Source organism: Lutra lutra, chromosome 7, assembly GCF_902655055.1.
Source record: "Lutra lutra chromosome 7, mLutLut1.2, whole genome shotgun sequence".
NCBI lineage: Eukaryota > Metazoa > Chordata > Mammalia > Carnivora > Mustelidae > Lutra > Lutra lutra.
Window position 1 is genome coordinate 25,910,064 of NC_062284.1, and position 21,085 is coordinate 25,931,148.

General features: G+C 39.0%; 1 protein-coding gene and 1 pseudogene across 2 annotated transcripts in view; both read left to right on the forward strand.

Annotated features, from left to right (window-relative positions):
- Positions 1-21,085, forward strand: part of GABRG3 (gamma-aminobutyric acid type A receptor subunit gamma3) — a 723,796-nt gene that overhangs the window by 385,606 nt on the left and 317,105 nt on the right. The gene's annotated exons all lie outside the window — the stretch shown is intronic.
- Positions 1-21,085, forward strand: part of LOC125103745 (glia-derived nexin-like) — a 223,922-nt pseudogene that overhangs the window by 1,029 nt on the left and 201,808 nt on the right.

Sequence of the window (21,085 nt, forward strand, 5' to 3'; positions counted from 1 at the left end):
CAGTCTTACATAGGCATACCTCATTTTATTTCCCTTCATTCATTGTGCTTCACGGATATTGTGTCTTTTTTTTACACAAATTGAAGGTTTGTGGCAACCCTACATTGAACAAGTCTATTCATGCTATGTTTTCCAACAGCATTTGGTCTTTGCATGTCTCTGTGAATATTTTCGAAATTCTCACAATATTTCAAACTTTTTCATATTATTATATTTATTATGGAGCTCTGTGTTCTATGATTATGATTCACTGGAAGCTCAGATGATGGTAGCCTTTGTTAATAATATAGTAATTTAAATTAAGGTATGTACATTTTTTTTTGGACATACTATTATTGCACACTTCATAAAGTGCAGTTAGAATGAATGCTAGGAAACCAAAAACCGCATTTGACTAGATTTATTGTAATGCTTCCTTTATTGCAGTGATCTGGAACTGAACCTACAATTTCTCCAAGGTATCCTTGCATCACCAGCTCTTTTGAGTCTTCAGCTTATAGATGACAGATCATGGGACCTCTTGGCCTCTATAACCGCATGAGCCAATTCCTCTAATAAGTCTTCTCTTATGCTTATGCCCATCTATATCTGTTTATCCTGTTGGTTCAGTTCTTTGAAGAACCCTGACTGATACTGAGAGGAAGTTCCCACCCTCCCAAATACCAAATATGTGGATTCCAGGATCTCAAATGCCCCAGCATCTGCTTGAATCTACATAATTTGGATGCAGTTAGAATGAACTCTGTGGCATGTCTGGAAGACAAAACTGAGTCCGGCATCCTACACCTCTCAGTGAGAATCAAGACAGCACCCTGGTAACCAGGTTTCCCATCAAGGACCACATCAGGCAACCTGTGTGGTGGGTGAGGTGGACATTGTCACATTCTCTCTACCTGTCCCATACTCCTCAAGGGGCTTACCCTACACTTGCCAGCCAGCTCAATTTCCCATGTATTCCTTGATCTCTGCCCTCTCCTGTTCTGTATTGTCTCTACCTTCCCATGTAAACCTTGCTGGGGGGTGGTGGGAGGATGTCCATTGCAGATGGTTATGACTGGTCATGACTTCTACAATGACAGTGATGGTATCTGCGACAGAAATAACAGGGCTTTGGGATATCCTCCATGTAAATATTACCCTCAATGTGGTGGAAACTCATTAAAAATGGTAAACTACTGCTACACATGATTATCATGGCTTCACTGTCCAGTCTTGAAGGTGGGTTATTTTATTCTAGCTTTAGGTAAAGTAAGATGTTCAGAGAGGTTATGGACTTGATCATGGCAGAACAAAGAATGCTTCACTGCAAGAAGTGTTGTGAATTTGGAGGCTGTGCTCTTCTTCTTTTATTTTTTTCTTTTTTCTTCTTCTTTTTTTTTTCTTCCATAATGACATTCTGCCACTTTCATTTTTTGAAATGATTTTATTGAGATATGATTGACATGTAAAAAGCTGTACATATTTAATGTGTACAACTCAATAAGTTTGGGGGTAAATATAAACCCATGAAACCATTACCAATATGAAAGCCATAAATATATCCATATGTCCCAAAGTTTCCTCCAGCTCCCTTTATTATTTTTCATTGTTTGATAATTGCACTTACATAAGATCTACCCTCTTAGCAGATTTTATGGACATAGTGAAATATTGTTAGCTATAGGCACCATGCTCTAGAGTGGATCTCCAGAATTTATTTATCTTGCATAACTGAAACTTTGCACCCTTTGACCATTACCTCCCTATTTCTTCCTCCCTTGAGACCCTGGAAGCCATCTTCCTACTCTCTGCTACATGTTTAAATATTTTATGTTCCACACATAATTGAGATCCATGCACATTTTGTATTTCTGTGTCTGGTTTATTTCATTTAGCATAATGCCCTCAAGATCCATCCATGTTGTTGTAAATGAAAGGATTTCTTGCTTTTTCAAGACTGTGTAACATTCCATTATGTGTGTGTGTATGTCTGTGTGTGTATATATGTATATATTACAACTACTTTATTCATCCATTGATGAACACTTAGGTTGTTTCCAGTCTTAGCTGTTATGAATAATGTTAAAATTAACATGGGTTGGAAGAGCTCTTTGAGATCTTGATTTCAGTTCCACTGAATACATGCTCAGAAGTGGAATTGCTGGATTGTAAGGTAGTTTTTCTTTTAATTTTCTGAGAAAACTCTGTACTGTTTTCCATAGTGGTAGAACTGGTTGACATTCCCACCAACAGAGCACAAGGGTTTCTTTTTCTCCATATCCTAGCCTAATGCTATTTGTTATCTTTTTTATTTTTTTTTTAATTTTTTATTTTTTCAGCATAACAGTATTCATTATTTTTGCACCACACCCAGTGCTCCATGCAATCCGTGCCCTCTACAATACCCACCACCTGGTGCCCCCAACCTCCCACCCCCCACCCCTTCAAAATTCTCAGATCGTTTTTCAGAGTCCATAGTCTCTCATGGTTCACCTCCCCTTCCAATTTCCCTCAAATAAGTGAAACCATATGATAATTGACTCTTTCTGCTTGACTTATTTCACTCAGCATAATCTCTTCCAGTCCCATCCATGTTGATACAAAACTTGGGTATTCATTCTTTCTTTTTTTTTTTTTTTTTTTTTTTTTTTACAGCTTTATAAACATATATTTTTATCCCCAGGGGTACAGGTCTGCGAATCGCCAGGTTTACACACTTCACAACACTCACCATAGCACATACCCTCCCCAATATCCATAACCCCACCCCCTCTCCCCCCATCAACCCTCAGTTTGTTTTGTGAGATTAAGAGTCACTTATGGTTTGTCTCCCTCCCAATCCCATCTTGTTTCATTTACTCTTCTCCTACCCCCTCAACCCCCCATGTTGCATCTCCTCTCCCTCATATCAGGGAGATCATATGATAGTTGTCTTTCTCCGATTGACTTATTTCGCTAAGCATGATACCCTCTAGTTCCATCCACGTCGTCGCAAATGGCAAGATTTCATTTCTTTTGATGGCTGCATAGTATTCCATTGTGTATATATACCACATCTTCTTGATCCATTCGTCTGTAGATGGACATCTAGGTTCTTTCCATAGTTTGGCTATTGTAGACATTGCTGCTATAAACATTCGGGTGCATGTGCCCCTTCGGATCACTACATTCGTATCTTTAGGGTAAATACCCAGCAGTGCAATTGCAGGGTCATAGGGTAGTTCTATTTTCAACTTTTTGAGGAACCTCCATGCTGTTTTCCAGAGTGGTTGCACCAGCTTGCATTCCCACCAACAGTGTAGGAGGGTTCCCCTTTCTCCGCATCCTCGCCAGCATCTGTCATTTCCTGACTTGTTAATTTTAGCCATTCTGACTGGTGTGAGGTGATATCTCATGGTGGTTTTGATTTGTATTTCCCTGATGCCGAGTGATATGGAGCACTTTTTCATGTGTCTGTTGGCCATCTGGATGTCTTCTTTGCAGAAATGTCTGTTCATGTCCTCTGCCCATTTCTTGATTGGATTATTTGTTCTTTGGGTGTTGAGTTTGCTAAGTTCTTTATAGATTTTGGACCCTAGCCCTTTATCTGATATGTCATTTGCAAATATCTTCTCCCATTCTGTCAGTTGTCTTTTGGTTTTGTTCACTGTTTCCTTTGCTGTGCAAAAGCTTTTGATCTTGATAAAATCCCAAAAGTTCATTTTTGCCCTTGCTTCCCTTGCCTTTGGTGATGTTCCTAGGAAGATGTTGCTGCGGCTGAGGTCGAAGAGGTTGCTGCCTGTGTTCTCCTCGAGGATTTTGATGGATTCCTTTCTCACATTGAGATCCTTCATCCATTTTGAGTCTATTTTCGTGTGTGGTGTAAGGAAATGATCCAATTTCATTTTTCTGCATGTGGCTGTCCAATTTTCCCAACACCATTTATTGAAGAGGCTGTCTTTGTTCCATTGGACATTCTTTCCTGCTTTGTCGAAGATGAGTTGACCATAGAGTTGAGGGTCTATTTCTGGGCTCTCTATTCTGTTCCATTGATCTATGTGTCTGTTTTTGTGCCAGTACCATGCTGTCTTGATGATGACAGCTTTGTAATAGAGCTTGAAGTCCGGAATTGTGATGCCACCAACTTTGGCTTTCTTTTTCAATATTCCGCTGGCTATTCTAGGTCTTTTCTGGTTCCATATAAATTTTAGGATTATTTGTTCCATTTCTTTGAAAAAAATGGATGGTACTTTGATAGGAATTGCATTAAATGTGTAGATTGCTTTAGGTAGCATAGACATTTTCACAATATTTATTCTTCCAATCCAGGAGCATGGAACATTTTTCCATTTCTTTGTGTCTTCCTCAATTTCTTTCATGAGTACTTTATAGTTTTCTGAGTATAGATTCTTAGTGTCTTTGGTTAGGTTTATTCCTAGGTATCTTATAGTTTTGGGTGCAATTGTAAATGGGATGGACTCCTTAATTTCTCTTTCTTCTGTCTTGTTGTTGGTGTAGAGAAATGCAACTGATTTCTGTGCATTGATTTTATATCCTGACACTTGACTGAATTCCTGTACAAGTTCTAGCAGTTTTGGAGTGGAGTCTTTTGGGTTTTCCACATAGAGTATCATATCATCTGCGAAGAGTGATAGTTTGACTTCTTCTTTGCCGATTTGGATGCCTTTAATTTCCTTTTGTTGTCTGATTGCCGAGGCTAGGACTTCTAGTACTATGTTGAATAGCAGTGGTGATAACGGATATCCCTGCCGTGTTCCTGACCTTAGCGGAAAAGCTTTCAGTTTTTCTCCATTGAGAATGATATTTGCGGTGGGTTTTTCATAGATGGCTTTGATGATATTGAGGTATGTGCCGTCTATCCCTACACTTTGAAGAGTTTTGATCAGGAAGGGATGCTGTACTTTGTCAAATGCTTTTTCAGCATCTATGGAGAGTATCATATGGTTCTTGTTCTTTCTTTTATTAATGTGTTGTATCACATTGATTGATTTGCGGATGTTGAACCAGCCTTGCAGCCCTGGAATAAATCCCACTTGGTCGTGGTGAATAATCCTTTTAACGTACTGTTGAATCCTATTGGCTAGTATTTTGGCGAGAATTTTTGCATCTGTGTTCATCAAGGATATTGGTCTGTAGTTCTCTTTTTTGTTGGGATCCTTGTCTGGTTTTGGGATCAAGGTGATGCTGGCTTCATAAAATGAGTTTGGAAGTTTTCCTTCTATTGCTATTTTTTGGAACAGTTTCAGGAGAATAGGAATTAGTTCTTCTTTAAATGTTTGGTAGAATTCCCCCGGGAAGCCGTCTGGCCCTGGGCTTTTGTTTGTTTGGAGATTTTTGATGACTGTTTCAATCTCCTTACTGGTTATGGGTCTGTTCAGGCTTTCTATTTCTTCCTGGTTCAGTTGTGGTAGTTTATATGTCTCTAGGAATGCATCCATTTCTTCCAGATTGTCAAATTTGTTGGCGTAGAGTTGCTCATAGTATGTTCTTATAATTGTCTGTATTTCTTTGGTGTTCGTTGTGATCTCTCCTCTTTCATTCATGATTTTATTGATTTGGGTCCTCTCTCTTTTCTTTTTGATAAGTCTGGCCAGGGGCTTATCAATCTTACTAATTCTTTCAAAGAACCAGCTCCTAGTTTCGTTGATTTGTTCTACTGTTTTTTTGGTTTCTATTTCATTGATTTCTGCTCTGATCTTTATGATTTCTCTTCTCCTGCTGGGTTTAGGGTTTCTTTCTTGTTCTTTCTCCAGCTCCTTTAGGTGTAGGGTTAGGTTGTGTACCTGAGACCTTTCTTGTTTCTTGAGAAAGAATTGTACCACTATATATTTTCCTCTCAGGACTGCCTTTGTTGTGTCCCACAGATTCTGAACTGTTGTGTTTTCATTATCATTTGTTTCCATAAATTTTTTCAATTCTTCTTTGATTTCCTGGTTGACCCATTCATTCTTTAGAAGGATGCTGTTTAGTCTCCATGTATTTGGGTTCTTTCCAAATTTCCTCTTGTTATTGAGTTCTAGCTTTAGAGCATTGTGGTCTGAAAATATGCAGGGAATGATCCCAATCTTTTGATACCAGTTGAGACTTGATTTAGGACCAAGAATATGATCTATTCTGGAGAATGTTCCATGTGCACTAGAGAAGAATGTGTATTCTGTTGCTTTGGGATGAAATGTTCTGAATATATCTGTGATGTCCATCTGGTCCAGTGTGTCATTTAAGGCCTTGATTTCCTTGTTGATCTTTTGCTTGGATGATCTGTCCATTTCAGTGAGGGGAGTGTTAAAATCCCCTACTATTATTGTATTCTTGTCGATGTGTTTCTTTGATTTTGTTATTAATTGGTTTATATAGTTGGCTGCTCCCACGTTAGGGGCATAGATATTTAAAATTGTTAGATCTTCTTGTTGGACAGTTCCTTTGAGTATGATATAGTGTCCTTCCTCATCTCTTATTATAATCTTTGGCTTAAAATCTAATTGATCTGATATAAGGATTGCCACTCCTGCTTTCTTCTGATGTCCATTAGCATGGTAAATTCTTTTCCACCCCCTCACTTTAAACCTGGAGGTGTCTTCGGGTGTAAGATGAGTTTCTTGTAGGTAACATATAGATGGGTTTTGTTTTTTGATCCATTCTGATACCCTGTGTCTTTTGATTGGGGCATTTAGCCCATTAACATTCAAGGTAAGTATTGAGAGATATGAATTTAGTGCCATTGTATTGCCTGTAAGGTGACTGTTATTGTATATTGTCTCTGTTTCTTTCTGATCTACTACTTTGAGGGTCTCTCTTTGCTTAGAGGACCCCTTTCAATATTTCCTGTAGAGCTGGTTTGGTATTTGCAAATTCTTTCAGTTTTTGTTTGTCCTGGAAGCTTTTAATCTCTCCGTCTATTTTCAATGATAGCCTAGCTGGATATAGTATTCTTGGCTGCATGTTTTTCTCATTTAGTACTCTGAATATATCATGCCAGCTCTTTCTGGCCTGCCAGGTCTCTGTGGATAAGTCTGCTGCCAATCTAATATTTTTACCATTGTACGTTACAGACTTCTTTTCCCGGGCTGCTTTCAGGATCTTTTCTTTGTCACTAAGACTTGTCAATTTTACTATTAGGTGACGGGGTGTGGACCTATTCTTATTGATTTTGAGGGGGGTTCTCTGAACCTCCTGGATTTTGATGTTTGTTCCCTTTGCCATATTGGGCAAATTCTCTCCAACAATTCTCTCCAATATACCTTCTGCTCCCCTCTCTGTTTCCTCTTCTTCTGGAATCCCAATTATTCTAATGTTGTTTCGTCTTATGGTGTCACTTATCTCTCGAATTCTCCCCTCGTGGTCCAGTAGCTGTTTGTCCCTCTTTTGCTCAGCTTCTTTATTCTCTGTCATTTGGTCTTCTATATCGCTAATTCTTTCTTCTGCCTCATTTATCCTAGCAGTGAGAGCCTCCATTTTTTATTGCACCTCATTAATAGCTTTTTTGATTTCAACTTGGTTAGATTTTAGTTCTTTTATTTCTCCAGAAAGGGCTTTTATATCTCCTGAGAGGGTTGCTTTAATATCTTCCATGCCTTTTTCAAGCCCGGCTAGAACCTTGAGAATCGTCATTCTGAACTCTATATCTGACATATTACCAATGTCTGTATTGATTAGGTCCCTAGCCTTTGGTACTGCCTCTTGTTCTTTTTTTTGTCGTGAATTTTTCCGCCTTGTCATTTTGTCCAGATAAGAGTTTATGAAGGAGCAAGTAAAATACTAAAAGGGTGGCAACAACCCCAGGAAAATATGCTTTAGCCAAATCAGAAGAGATCCCGAATTGTGAGGGGGGAGAAAGGGGATAAAAAGGGGTTCAGAAAGAAAGAAAAAAAAACTATTAAAAAAAAAGAAAGCCGATAAAGAATAAATATAAAAAGAGGAAAAAATATATATATTAGATAAACTATTTAAAAAATGTTAAAAAAAGAAAACGGTAAAAGTTAAAAAAAAATGTAGCAGAAGAAGAGAAAAAAAAATTGAAAAAGAAAAAAAAAATTAAATTAACTGCAAGGCTAAAAAATCATGGGGAGAAAGCCATGAGTTCCGTGCTTTGCTTTCTTCTCCTCTGGAATTCCGCCACTCTCCTTGGTAGGTGAACTTGGTCCTGGCTGGTTTCCCGTTGATCTTCTGGGGGAGTGGCCTGTTGTAGTGATTCTCAAGCGTCTTTGCCCCAGGCGGAGTTGCACTGCCCTTACCGGGGGCCGCGCTGAGTCATCTGCTCGGGTTCGCTTTGGGGAGCTTTTGTTCCCTGAGCGCTTTCCGTAGAGTCCGGAGGACGGGAATAAAGATGGCGACCTCCCGGTCTCCGGCCCGGAGGAGCTGAGAGCCCGGGGCCCCACTCCTCAGTGTGCCCTCAGAGAACAGCGCCCAATGACTCCCGTCAGCCTGGCCTCTGGCCGCGCTCCTAGCTGACCGAGCCCGCGACTGGTTCCAGGCAACCCCGAGCTGAGAGTCACTCCTCGGCTCTGTCTCTGCAACCGGCTTCCCCGTTCTAATACCGGTAAGCTCTGCGACACTCAGACACCCCCGATCCTTCTGCGACCCTGCGGGACCTGAGGCCGCGCTGACCCCGCCTGGGCTTCACCCCAGTTAAGCCTCTGGAGCGATGTCCCTCAGCAGAACAGACTTTTAAAAGTCCCGATTTTGTGCTCCGTTGCTCCGCCGCTCGCCGGGAGCCGGCCCCTCCCCCCGCGGTCTATCTTCCCGTCGCTTTGGATTCACTTCTCCGCCAGTCCTACCTTGCAGAAAGTGGTTGATTTTCTGTTTCTGGAATTGCTGTTCTTCTTCTCTTCAATCTCCCGTTGGATTTGTAGGTGTTTGCAATTTTTAGATAAGCTATTTAGCTGATCTCCCGCTACCCGAAGTAGTCTCAGCCTGCTACTTCTCCGCCATCTTGACTCCTCCAGCTGTTATCTTTTTTATAATAGCCATTTTGACAGGTATGAGGTAACATACCATTGTCACTTTGATTTGTATTTCTCTGATGATTAGTGATATTGAACTTTTTTCATGTACCTGTTGGCCAGCTGTATGTCTTCTTTAAAAAACTGTCTATTCAGGTTCTTTGACCATTTTTTAATCACATTATTTTTTCCTACTGGGTTGTGTGATTTCTTTATATATTTTGGATATTAACCTCTTACCAGATATATGGTTTGCTAATATTTTCTCCCATTTTGTAGATTGCTTTCCATTTTGTTGATTGTGTCCTTTGCTTTACAGAAGTTCTTTGTTTCATATAGTCCCACTATACCCAACCCTGTCACAGTGGATCGCTGGAGGTATCTTGCCTCTTTCCCAAAAGACCTACAATAGGTGGAGGTAAGGAGAATGGTATTGTGGTAGGAAGGTCAAGGAAGTGCCAGAGAAGGTGATCTTTCAGCATCCTGCAGATTCTATCATATAGCAGCAAGACCACTTCTCTTGACACCTAAAGGGTATGCAGAAAATGGTCTTGGGTGTGTCTGTATTCAAGTCTGGATCACACAGAGAAGAGTGTGTTTTGTGGCTCTTGCACTGGGACGTACACAGAGGGTGTCTGCACATTCCAAACATGGCATGCCTGTAAAAAAATGAAGTCAAAGCATCGGAGGTCTAGAGTGAAATAGGAGTGAGCTCTCTTCCCACTTTCACCACTTCTCACTGTATAGGTGTTTTCATATTGTCTAACCCTTCTGAACATGATATTCTCATCTATGAAATCATAATAATAATACATACCATATCTGTCACTGAAGATTAAATTAAGTGACAGAATGTATACAATGAGAACCACTTCCCAGGGCTCCCCTAGAGTTTAGGAGGGAGTCATCTGATCCTCATTACTATGAAGAACCCTGTGGCAGTAGAATATTGGGTGCAGAGTCTGTGAGGGAGGGTCTAAGGACATCAAGCAAAGCTTTCTAGTTTAGAATCCCAGCTCCCTGCTCACTCACTATAGAACATCAGGGAACTTCTTATATATCTTTCAACCCCTTTGTTTTTTTAGTTACTAAGTTTTTGTTTTGATACAGTGTTATGTTAATTTCAGGGATACAATATAGTGATTCAACAATTCCATACATTACCTAGTGGTTATCAGGATAAGGGTACTCCTTAATCCCCATCACCTATTTAGCCCACCCTTCCCCTCCATCTGCCCTCTGATAATGATCAGTTTGTTTTCTATTGTTAAGGGTCTATTTCTTTGTTTTTCTCTCTCTTTTTTTCCCTTTGTTTGTTTTGTTTCTTAAATTCCACATATGATTGAAATCACATGGTATTTGTCTTTCTCTGACTGATATATTTTGCTTAACATTCTACTCTCTAGCTCCATCAATGCCATTACAAATGTAAAGATTTTATATACTACCCAAAGCAATCTACAGATTTAATGAAATCCCTATCAAAATTCCAATAGCATTTTTTACAGAACTGGAACAAACAATCCTAAAATTTGTGTGGAACCATAAAAGACCCCAAACAGCCAAAGCAATTTTGAAAAAGAAAAATAAAACTGGGGGCGCCTGGGTGGCTCAGTGGGTTAAGCCACTGCCTTCGGCTCGGGTCATGATCTCAGAGTCCTGGGATCGAGCCCCGCATCGGGCTCTCTGCTCAGCGGGGAGCCTGCTTCCTCCTCTCTCTCTGCCTGCCTCTCTGCCTACTTGTGATCTCTCTCTGTCAAATAAATAAATAAAATCTTAAAAAAAAAATAAAAAATAAATAAAAAAAGAAAAATAAAACTGGAGGTATCACAATCCCAGATATCAAGATATACTACAGAGCTGTGATAATCAAAACAGCATGGTAATGGCACAAATAGATCAATAGATCAAAATAGGAAACCTAGAAATAAACACATAATTATATGGTCAATTAATCTTCAACAACGGAGGAAAGAATATGCAATGGGAAAAAGACGGTACCTTCAATAAGTGGTGTTGGGAAAACTGGTCAAGTACATGCAAAAGAATGAAACTGGACAACTTTTTATACTGTGCAAAAAAATAAATTCAAAATGGATTAAAGACCTAAGTGTGAGACCTGAAACCATAAAAATCCTAGAAGAGAACACGATCAATAATTTCTCTGATCAGCAGTAGTCACATTTCTCTAAATCTCCTTAAACCTCCTTCCTCCCATCTGTAAGCTGAGAATAACAGCAAGTTACTAAATGATGGAAAAGGACTAGAGGCACTCTGTTTAGAGATTTCTAGTTGGTTTGGTCAAGGATGTCAACATCAATAGGACTAGGATAGCAAGAACAAGTGTGAGAGATGTTTGTACATTTTCCCTCTTTCTGTTGGATTTCCCAATGATGTACAACTATAGTAGACACACTCTGCACAGGGAAGGCTTTCTATGGAAAAGGAAAAAGACTAACTTTCACAGTATTAGCTTTTCCTACTGAGCTCGATTTCTCCTAGTCAGAAGAACCTACCCAACAATGAACACATTTCTGTATATGATTGTCTGCAGACACCAAGCTCTGTGACTGTGTTAAAAATGAAGCTGGTGATATGATGGCCAATCTCCTTTCCCTAGACCATATCAATGACACGTTCACTGAACTGTGCCTTGTTGGTGAGATGTAATTTAAGGTTTAAGAAAATCAAGATTTCAATCTGAGAATACAAAGAAAGTTCATTTTTGGGAAGTGATGGGGAATCTTATCAGTGGCAGTAGTAGTCCAGCTCTCTGTGTTCTGCTGGGGATCAAAAGTACCCTAGTGATTTATGGTACAACTTCATTGAACTACCATATCATGGGGAAAACATCAGTAGTCTGACCATTCTGCCAGTCAAGACCTCACCCCCATCCTGGCCATTACCTCCACATCAGCACCAATACCACAGACCACTGATGTGAGCACCATGGCATCAAGAGTATGCAGCTGATTCTGCCCAAGTGCACAGCTATAGCATAAACTGATTTGAAGGAGCCACTGAAAGTTGTTGGTGTTGCCAAGATGCTTGATCCATCAAAAGCAAATTCTGCAAAAATAACAAGGTCAGAAAACCTACATGTTTCTTACATCTTGCAAAAAGCAAAACTTCAAGTCAGCAAAGATGGAACCAAAGCTTCAGCAACAACTGGGAATCTAATCACAAGGTCATTACTTCCTTTGTTCATTGTAACCAGATTTTTTTTTTTAACATTTCATCTAACATTATCCCACAAGTGTTGTCTTATTCTTGGGGCAGACAAACAAACCCTGAAGAGTACACAAAAGAAACCAAGCAAAGCACAGACTGCTTGGTTATGAAGAAGGATTGTTTTCCTCCTTTTTTTTTATAGTTCTGTTACATATTTTTTATACAGTATTTTCTTTCTTAAAACAAATTCTTAGGAAGAGATACTCAAAGATACAAACATTGCTGTTCTGGGATTTATTTTTAGGGGAAAACAGGTCAGGACAGCTGGAACACTGTAATGGAGAAATGAAGAGGAAGACTTCAAAATACCTAAGTGATGCCTTAAGCTAATGAACAGTTACCTACGTCAACAATCCACTTGAGTATTTACCCACCAGTTCAGAATTTTTGTTTTATTTTATTTCTACATTTGGCTTTCCAGAAGAAATTTAATGAGTGTGGTGGGGGCAGGAGAGACAGCTAATAGTTGTTTCCAATTGTATGGAAAAAAATTATTTTCTTTTAAAACCTTTTCCCCTAACAAAGTCTTGATAGAAACGTTATCTGAGTGAATAGAAATTGTGAAATCTCTGTTCTCTTTGTGTGTCTTTATTGTTTTATATAACGTATATATTCTCTAAAATAAGTCTTAAACACTTTCTGAATTTTAAAAATACAGTATGAACCATACTGAATATGAGGGAAACCCTGGTCTCTTCCCTGCTCAGACCTACTCACAGGCTGGGGTAGAGGGATTGTGGCTTAATGTTAAGCATAGACCTCCACGCTCGAACATGGGAATCTTCAATGTATCCCTAAGACTTATGTAGGTGCACTTAGTATGTGCCAGACACTATTCTGAGCAATTACGATCATCAACCCATTTGATCCTTAAAGTGCTCACAGCTGTGGAAATCCAGCAAGAGAAATGAGGTCGTCTACTACATCACCAGGGGTCTTTTTTTTTTTTTAAGATTTTATTTATTTATTTGACAGACAGAGATCACAAGCAGGCAGAGAGAGAGGAGGAAGCAGGCTCCTTGCTGAGCAGAGAGCCCGATGAGGGGCTCAATCCCAGGACCCTGAGATCAGGACCCCAGCCGAAGGCAGCGGCTTAACCCACTGAGCCACGCAGGCGCCCCATCACCAGGGGTCTTAAGCACAATGGTTATTGATTCTGTGCTCTTTATTATTATTATTATTATTACTTCTATTATTATTATTATTATTATTGGTAGAGGAGAGGTGGAGCAAAAACAGATATCCAGGTCATAAGATATGAGATGTATTTTGGTGCAGTATAGCTTTATCCCAATAAACTATTTAAGGCAAAAATAAACACACGCACACACACACAGACACACACACACACACACACAGAGTATGTTTTATTTTTGACACTTGTGTCAACTTCTAACCATATTGGAGTTAGAAAAATTATTAGGGAAATGTCACTGCTGCTATAACGATGTATGAAATGTCTGAGCATGTTGGCTGATTTTCAGAGTTTTAAGAGGCAATGCTTCAATCTCCCAAAGTAATTCAGAAGAGGAGTAAATGCCAGTTAGTAAATCTCAGTGTCAGTGTGTCTGGGTCCTGCCGCTGCTGAGTTACAGCAAAGGGTGCATCCAGTTCTCTGGGTTGATGCCACACCCAGCACCAAGCAGTGGCGCAAGAGCAGTGACGGATCTTCTTTTGTGCATGTGTTTCCTGTCAGTGTGCAGGGAAGCACATTTTGAACCCCATTCCTACCTGCCAAACCCCCTTTTACAGATGAGAAGACTGAGTTTTACATAAATAATAAAACTTCAGGTTCAAGGTCATACATTTAGTGCATGGTAGTTAAAATCAACACTTGTTTTTTCCCAAATCCAGGCTTTTCTCTAACAGACCAGCCTTTACCTTGGCAGTTATTACCTAAATAGAGCGAATGTCAAGGCAAATGACCCCTTGGAGGACATTCTGGAAATGTATTATTTGTTGTTTCCATCCATACTCTGAACACTGCCTCCTCGATGGATGATTGAAAGGCATGAACCTGCATGCAGAACATGACACAGCTACTGCTTCTATTTCCCCCAAACATTCCAGACGGAAAAGGAACTTGGAAATGTAAATCTTGGGGTATTCCTAGGGAAAGGATGCATTTTTCAAAGGAGAACCTGGCACATTCTTTATCAAAGCTTTGTGGATGTCATTTGTAAACAGCTTGTTAAATGGTACTAGGAATTCCTTGGGGCTTCTCTCCCCTCCAATTTGCCTTTGTTTCACTGAGTGAAGCAAGATGGGGAGCCTGCCTTCTAGATCCTGATTCAGAGGCCTCTTTCTGAAACAGGTGAGCCATGGACAGAAAGCAGCACTTTTACTCACCTGCTTCTTCCCTGTGGCTGGGCTCTTGGGAAGCTTCACACTGGTTCCTACTACTCTGCTTAGGGGTTTAAGTGCATCTCAGCAAGGGTGTGTGGACAGTTCTAGGATTTTCTGAGCCATAACAAGTTGGGTGCTCTCAGTGAGCAACAGCAAAATAGAGTAAACTGTGAACACAGAACTTCCACAAAAAATATTTTGAATTTCCTGCCTGTCTACTATAAAACTTGTCTTTTTCTCCTTTAAATTCTCCTGCCCTTTAAACTGTCCAATGATAGTTTGCATAGTGCCACTAACTTATCTCACCTTCATAGATAAATATGAAAAAGGAAGGAGAAATCTGGACTAAGAGCTTGACTTTTTCATTATTTAGGAAAAGTTGCTGTGATTCATTTCACTTGTCTACTGATAAACCTGTTTAATAGGTGTAAGAAGATGATGGAGTGCAGAAGACCCTAGGGTCTTCAGTTACGAAATGAAAGAATGTCTGGGAAAAGTGCTTTGTTGTCACGTTAACAAAACATGAAAAGATGAAAATAGGTAATCTGTAAACCATGTAACTTCCCCTGCTGGACCAATGAAGCCAGAATGCAATTGGAAAGAAAGACTATGCATTTTGGTTATAAACTGCTCTTTCTGTACACTGAGTCATTATTAAAAAAACAAAAACAAAAACAAAAACTGAACTTGTTGAGTTTTGGAGGTTAGGGATCATGTTTTCTGTGAGCTATGAAATACCTGTTCACAGTAGGTGCTTAACAGATATTTAATCTGTGTAGATAGCTGGCTAAGGACAACTATGTATATTAACAACTCAAGATGATGTAGCCCACATAATGCCTCATTTTGGGAATACCATTCATTGGTCTAAGTGGGTGGTGAGCTCAGTAATGACAACATATGCTGCTCTTACTAAAGAACATTGCCCATCCACAAATTCTAAAATCTCTTCTCAAACAAGAAGAGACATAGGAAATCTCTGTAATTTTGTCTCAGTTTGGCTGTGAAGCTAAAACTGTTCCAAAAAATAAAATCTATTAAAACAAACAAACAAGCAATAACAACAACAACAACAACAAAACAAGTCTGAGGGAGAGAATCCAAAGAGACAAACAGGAAGCAAATCTCCCAAGGATTTGTACTGGGACCTTGTTGGAACAGGTGTGGTGGCAGTTTTCCAGATAGTGGAAAATTCTCTGAGCTGACCTGGGCCACAGTTGGTTTATCATTGGCATACAAGCAGGAGGCACCTGGTCAGAATCCAAATGGGCAAAAACTTGGTTAGTTTTTTTCAAGCAGGAAACAACCCTATGGGTATAGGTGACCAAGTCTCATTGGAAGTCCCAGAGAGGAAGTCTGGGCTTCAGTGGCTGCTAAATGGCTGTGTGATATAAGGCCTGTGTCAGATGTTTCTTGACACACTGATGAAGTGCAGGTAGACCCAGGAACATGGATGGATTCATGGAGGAGGACAAGGCATCAGGAACTGGTCGCTGAAAGATTAGCACAAAAGTTGGGGTGTACAGTGTGTCTACCGAGAGAACTAACTGCATTGAGGTGGTAAGCAGGCCAGAACTGGGACAGCAGATTCACAAAGGACTGCATGCTCTGAGTGTATACTGTATAGCAGAAGAAAGAAAAAGCCAAAAGATGCCCACTCAAACTAGGAAAAGAAGTCCTATTCTTTTTTAGTTTCTTTCCTATGCCCTGTACTGACAATACTTAATAGCATACCAGCTGTAAAGGATAATTGTTGACAGGAGTCCAGGTCTGTCATCACAGAGCAGGTAGTAGAGGGTGAATTTACAGCTATAAGGTAATACATTTATAAATGCAAATAACTATCAAGTGCATATTATTTTAAATATATCTTGAATTTGTGTATTAATTTCCTTTCCTCTATATAGTGATTCTTTAAACTTTCACTAACACTCAGATTTAAAATCTGTTCTCTACTGATTCAACTAAATTGCCTACCAAAATAGGAAATGTGAATCATTCTTCTTCTTCAAAATATTTCAAAAATTACTCATTCATAAGTGAATTTCAAATTTATTTATCTAGAAAAGAGAAAGAAAATAAGGAAGAAAGAAAGAAAAAGGGAGGGAGGGAGGAAGAAAGAGAAAGAAAGGAAGAGAAGAAGGAAGGAAGGAGGAAAGGGAGGAAGGAAGGAAAAATGGAGAGAGAGACAAAGACCGAGAGAGGGAGGGAGAAAGTTGACAGTCAAAGAGCACTCTTCATCAATTTTCATTGTCCGGGAATAGAATCAAAACAATCCTATTATTCTTTATGTGAGCATGAACAAAGGACTTGGTAAAGTTTAAATACCAAGTGAACTACATTCTATACCTTTGGACACATTTCCTTTCTTTGGATGACCAAGAAGTGGAGAATATCAGATAACTCTATACATTTTCATGTTTCATTGTAGCCGGGGAGAGGCTGTAGAATTGAATATGATGCATATCTTTTGAGCTTGAATAAAAAGGAAAATAGTTATGGTAAAAGGGAGTATTTGTTTCAAGAATCTATACATATCTTTGACACATATCTTACATCAAGTGGTGTATTTCCTGAGAACTTAGATTTCAGGTCATCATCTCATGAAATACATGCTCTGTACTGAGAGGACCAGGAGTGAAGAGCATCATGACTGTTCTCAAATTGTTGGCTTTTTCTTTTTTTAAGCTTTTATTTAAATTCCTGTTAGTTAACGAGCAGTGTAATATTAGTTTCAGTCATACAATATAGTGATTCAGCACTTCCATACAACATCCAGTGTGCAATCACAAATGCCTTTCTTAATCCACATTACTAATTTAACCCATCCCTTACCCACCATCCTTCTATAGCTGAGAGCCTATTTCTTGGTTTGCCACTCTCTTTTACTTTTCATCCTTTGCTCATTTGTTTCCTTTTTCTTTCTTTTTATTATGTTCAGTTAGCCACTGTTTAATACATCATTAGTTTTTGATGTAGTGTTCAGGGATTCATTAGTTACATAAAACACCCAGTGCTCATCACAACATGTGCCCTCCTTAATACTCATCACCCTGTTTCCCCATCTTTCCACCTCCTCCACTCTGAAACCCTCAGTTTGTTTCCTGGAGTCCATAACCTCTCATCGTTCATCTCCCTGTCTGATTTCTCCCCCGTCAGATTTCCTCCTTTCCCCTGTGATCCTCTGTGCTATTGCTTATGTTCCCCGCTAGTTCTATCCATGTCGATGCAAATGGTAGGTATTCATCATTTCTGAATGGCTGAATAATATTCTATTGCATATACATACCACATCTTTATCCATTTGTTTCTTAAATTTCATATATGAATGAGATCATATGGTATTTGTCTTTCCCCAACTGACTTATTCTAGTTACCATAATACTCTCTAAATCCATCCATATCATTGCAAATAGAAAGATTTGATTCTGTTCTATGGTTGAGTAATATTTCATATATAGTCCCACATTGAGTGCATAAATATTTATAATTGTTAAATCTTCCGGGGCGCCTGGGTGGCTCAGTGGGTTAAAGCCTCTGCCTTCAGCTCAGGTCATGATCTCAGGGTCCTGGGATCGAGCCCCGCATCAGGCTCTCTGCTCAGCGGGGAGCCTGCTTCCTCCTCTCTCTGACTGCCTTTCTGCCTACTTGTGGTCTCTGTCGAATAAATAAATAAAATCTTTAAATCTTCCTGTTACTATTACATAGTGTCCTCTTTGTCTACAATGTGTCTCTTGTAGACAGCATAAAGATGGGTCTTTTTTTCATCCATTCTGACATCTTATGTCTTTTGATTGGAGAGTTTAGACCATTTACATTCACAGTAATTGTTATTAGATACATATTTATTACCATCTGATAAGTTATTTTTTGGTTGTTTCTGGAGATTTTCTCTGATCCATCCTTATCTTTTTTACATATTTTGTTGTGAATTGATTGTGAAAATGATATATTTGGATTTCCTTCTTTTTCTTTGCATTTTCATTAATGGTTTTTGATATATGGTTACCATTAGTTTTGTATATAATCTCTTCTGCAAATAGCAATCTATATTAAGTTGACAGTCATTTAAGTTTGAACCTATTCTTTTCTCCTCTTCTTCTCATATTTTAGGTATATGTTATATTTTAATATCCTTTTTATAAGTTCCTTGACTGATTTTTTACAGAAATATTTATTTTTACTTCTTTTGTGATTCCTGCCTTTATAATGTCATTTTTGGTCCTCCCTTTCCACCCAGAGCCCCATGTAATATTTCTTGCAGGGTTGATCTAGTAGTCACAAACTCCTTTATTTACTTCTTTCTTTCTTTCTTTCTTTAGTTTGCCTGGGAAATGCTTTATCTCTCCTATTCTGAACAATAACCTTGCTGAATCAAGTATTCTTGGGTGTAGATTTTTCCTCTTTAGCACTCCGAATATATCATCCCACTCCCATCTGGATTGCTTTGTTTCTGTTGAGAAATGTCCAGCTACCATTATGTGTTATTTCTTGTAAGTTAAGGACTTCCTCTTGCTTTTTCTTTTCTTTTCTTTTCTTTTCTTTTCTTTTCTTTTCTTTTCTTTTCTTTCTCCTTCCTTCCTTCCTTCCTTCCTTCCTTCTTTATTTTTGTGTGTGTAAAACAATATAATATTTATTTATTTATTTATTTACATATGATGTATTATTTACTTCAGGGGCACAGGTCTGTGAACCATCAGTCTTACACAATGCACAGCAGTCACCATAGCATATAATCTCCCCAATGCCCATAACCCAGCCACCCTATAGCTTGACCCCCCACCCCCCAAGAACTCTCAGTTTGTTTCCGAGATTAAGAGTCTCTTATGGTTTTTCTCTCTCCCTGGCCCCAACTTCTTACATTTTTTCCCCTCCCTTCCCCCCATAACCCCCACCCTGCATCTCAAATTCCTCATATCAGAGAGATCATATGATAATTGTCTTTCTCTGATTGACTTATTTCACTTAGCATAATACAGTCTAGTTCTATCCATATCATTGCAAAAGGCAAGATTTCAGAGTTTTTTTGATGGCTGTGCAGTAGTCCATTGTATATATATACCACACTTCTTTATCCATTCATCTGTTAATGGACCTCTAGGCTCTTTCCATAGTTCAGCTATTGCGGACATTGCTGCTATAAACATTCGGGTGCATGTGCCCCTTTGGATCACTACATTTGTATCTTTAGTGTGAATACCCATTACTGTGATGGTTGGGTCATAGGGTAGTTCTATTTTCAACTTTTTGAGGAAATTACATACTGTTTTCCAGAGTGGCTGTACCAGCTTGCATTCCCACCAACAGTGTAGGAGGGCTCCCCTTTCTCTGCATCCTCGCCAACACTTGTGTTTCCTGACTTGTTAATTTTAGCCATTCTAACTGGTGTGAGATGGTATCTCACTGGGGTTTTGATTTGTATTTCTCTGATGCCAAGTGATGTTGACCACTTTTTCATGTGTCTGTTGGTCATTTGGATATCTTCCTTGCAGAAATGTCTGTTCATGCCTTCTGCCCATTTCTTGATTGGAGTATTTGTTCTTTGGGTATTGAGTTTGATAAGTTCTTTATAGATTTTGGATACTAGGCCTTTATCTGATATGTCATTTGCAAATATCTTCTCCCATTCTGTTGGTTGTCTTTTTCTTGACTGTTTCTTTTGCTGTGCAAAAGATTTTGATCTTGTTGAAGTCCTAATAGTTCATTTTTGCCCTTGGTTCCCTTGCCTTTGGCAATGTTTCTAGGAAGAAGTTGCTGAGGCTGAGGTCAAAGAGGTTGCTGCCTGTCTTCTTCTCAAGGATTTTGATGGATTCATGTCTCACACTAAGGATTTTGAGCCTATTTTGAATCTATTTTAGTGTATGGTGTAAGGAAATGGTCCAGTTTTATTCTTCTGCATGTGCCTGTCCAATTTTCCCAATACCATTTGTTGAGAAGACTGTCTTTTGTCCATTGGATATTCTTTTGAAGATTAGTTGATCATAGAGTTAAGGGTGAATTTCTGGGCTCTCTTATTTTGTTCCATAGATCTATGTGTCTGTTTTTGGGTCAGTACCATACTGTCTTGATGATTACAGTTTTGTAATAGCACTTGAAGTCTAGAATTATGATGCCACCAACTTTGGTTTTCTTTTTTGACATTCCTCTGGCTATTCTGGGTCTTTTCTGGTTCCCTATAAACTTTAGGATTATTTGTTCATTTCCTTGAAAAAAGTTGATGGTATTTTGATAATTTGATAATGATTGCATTAAATGTATAGATTGCTTTAGGTAGCATAGACATTTTCACAATATTTGTTCTTCCAATCCATGAGCATGGAATGTTTTTCCATTTTTGTGTGTGTGTCTTCCTCAATTTCTTTCATTAGTACCTTAAATTTCCTGAGTACTGATTCTTTGCCTCTTTTATTCCTAGGTATCTTATGGTTTTGGGTGCAATTGTAAATGGGATCAAATCCTTAATTTCCTTTTCTTCTGTTTTGCTGTTGGTGTGTAGAAATGCAACTGATTTCTGTGCATTGATTTTATATCCTGACTCTTTACTGAATTCCTGTATGAGTTCTAGCAGTTTTGGAGTGAAGTCATTTGGA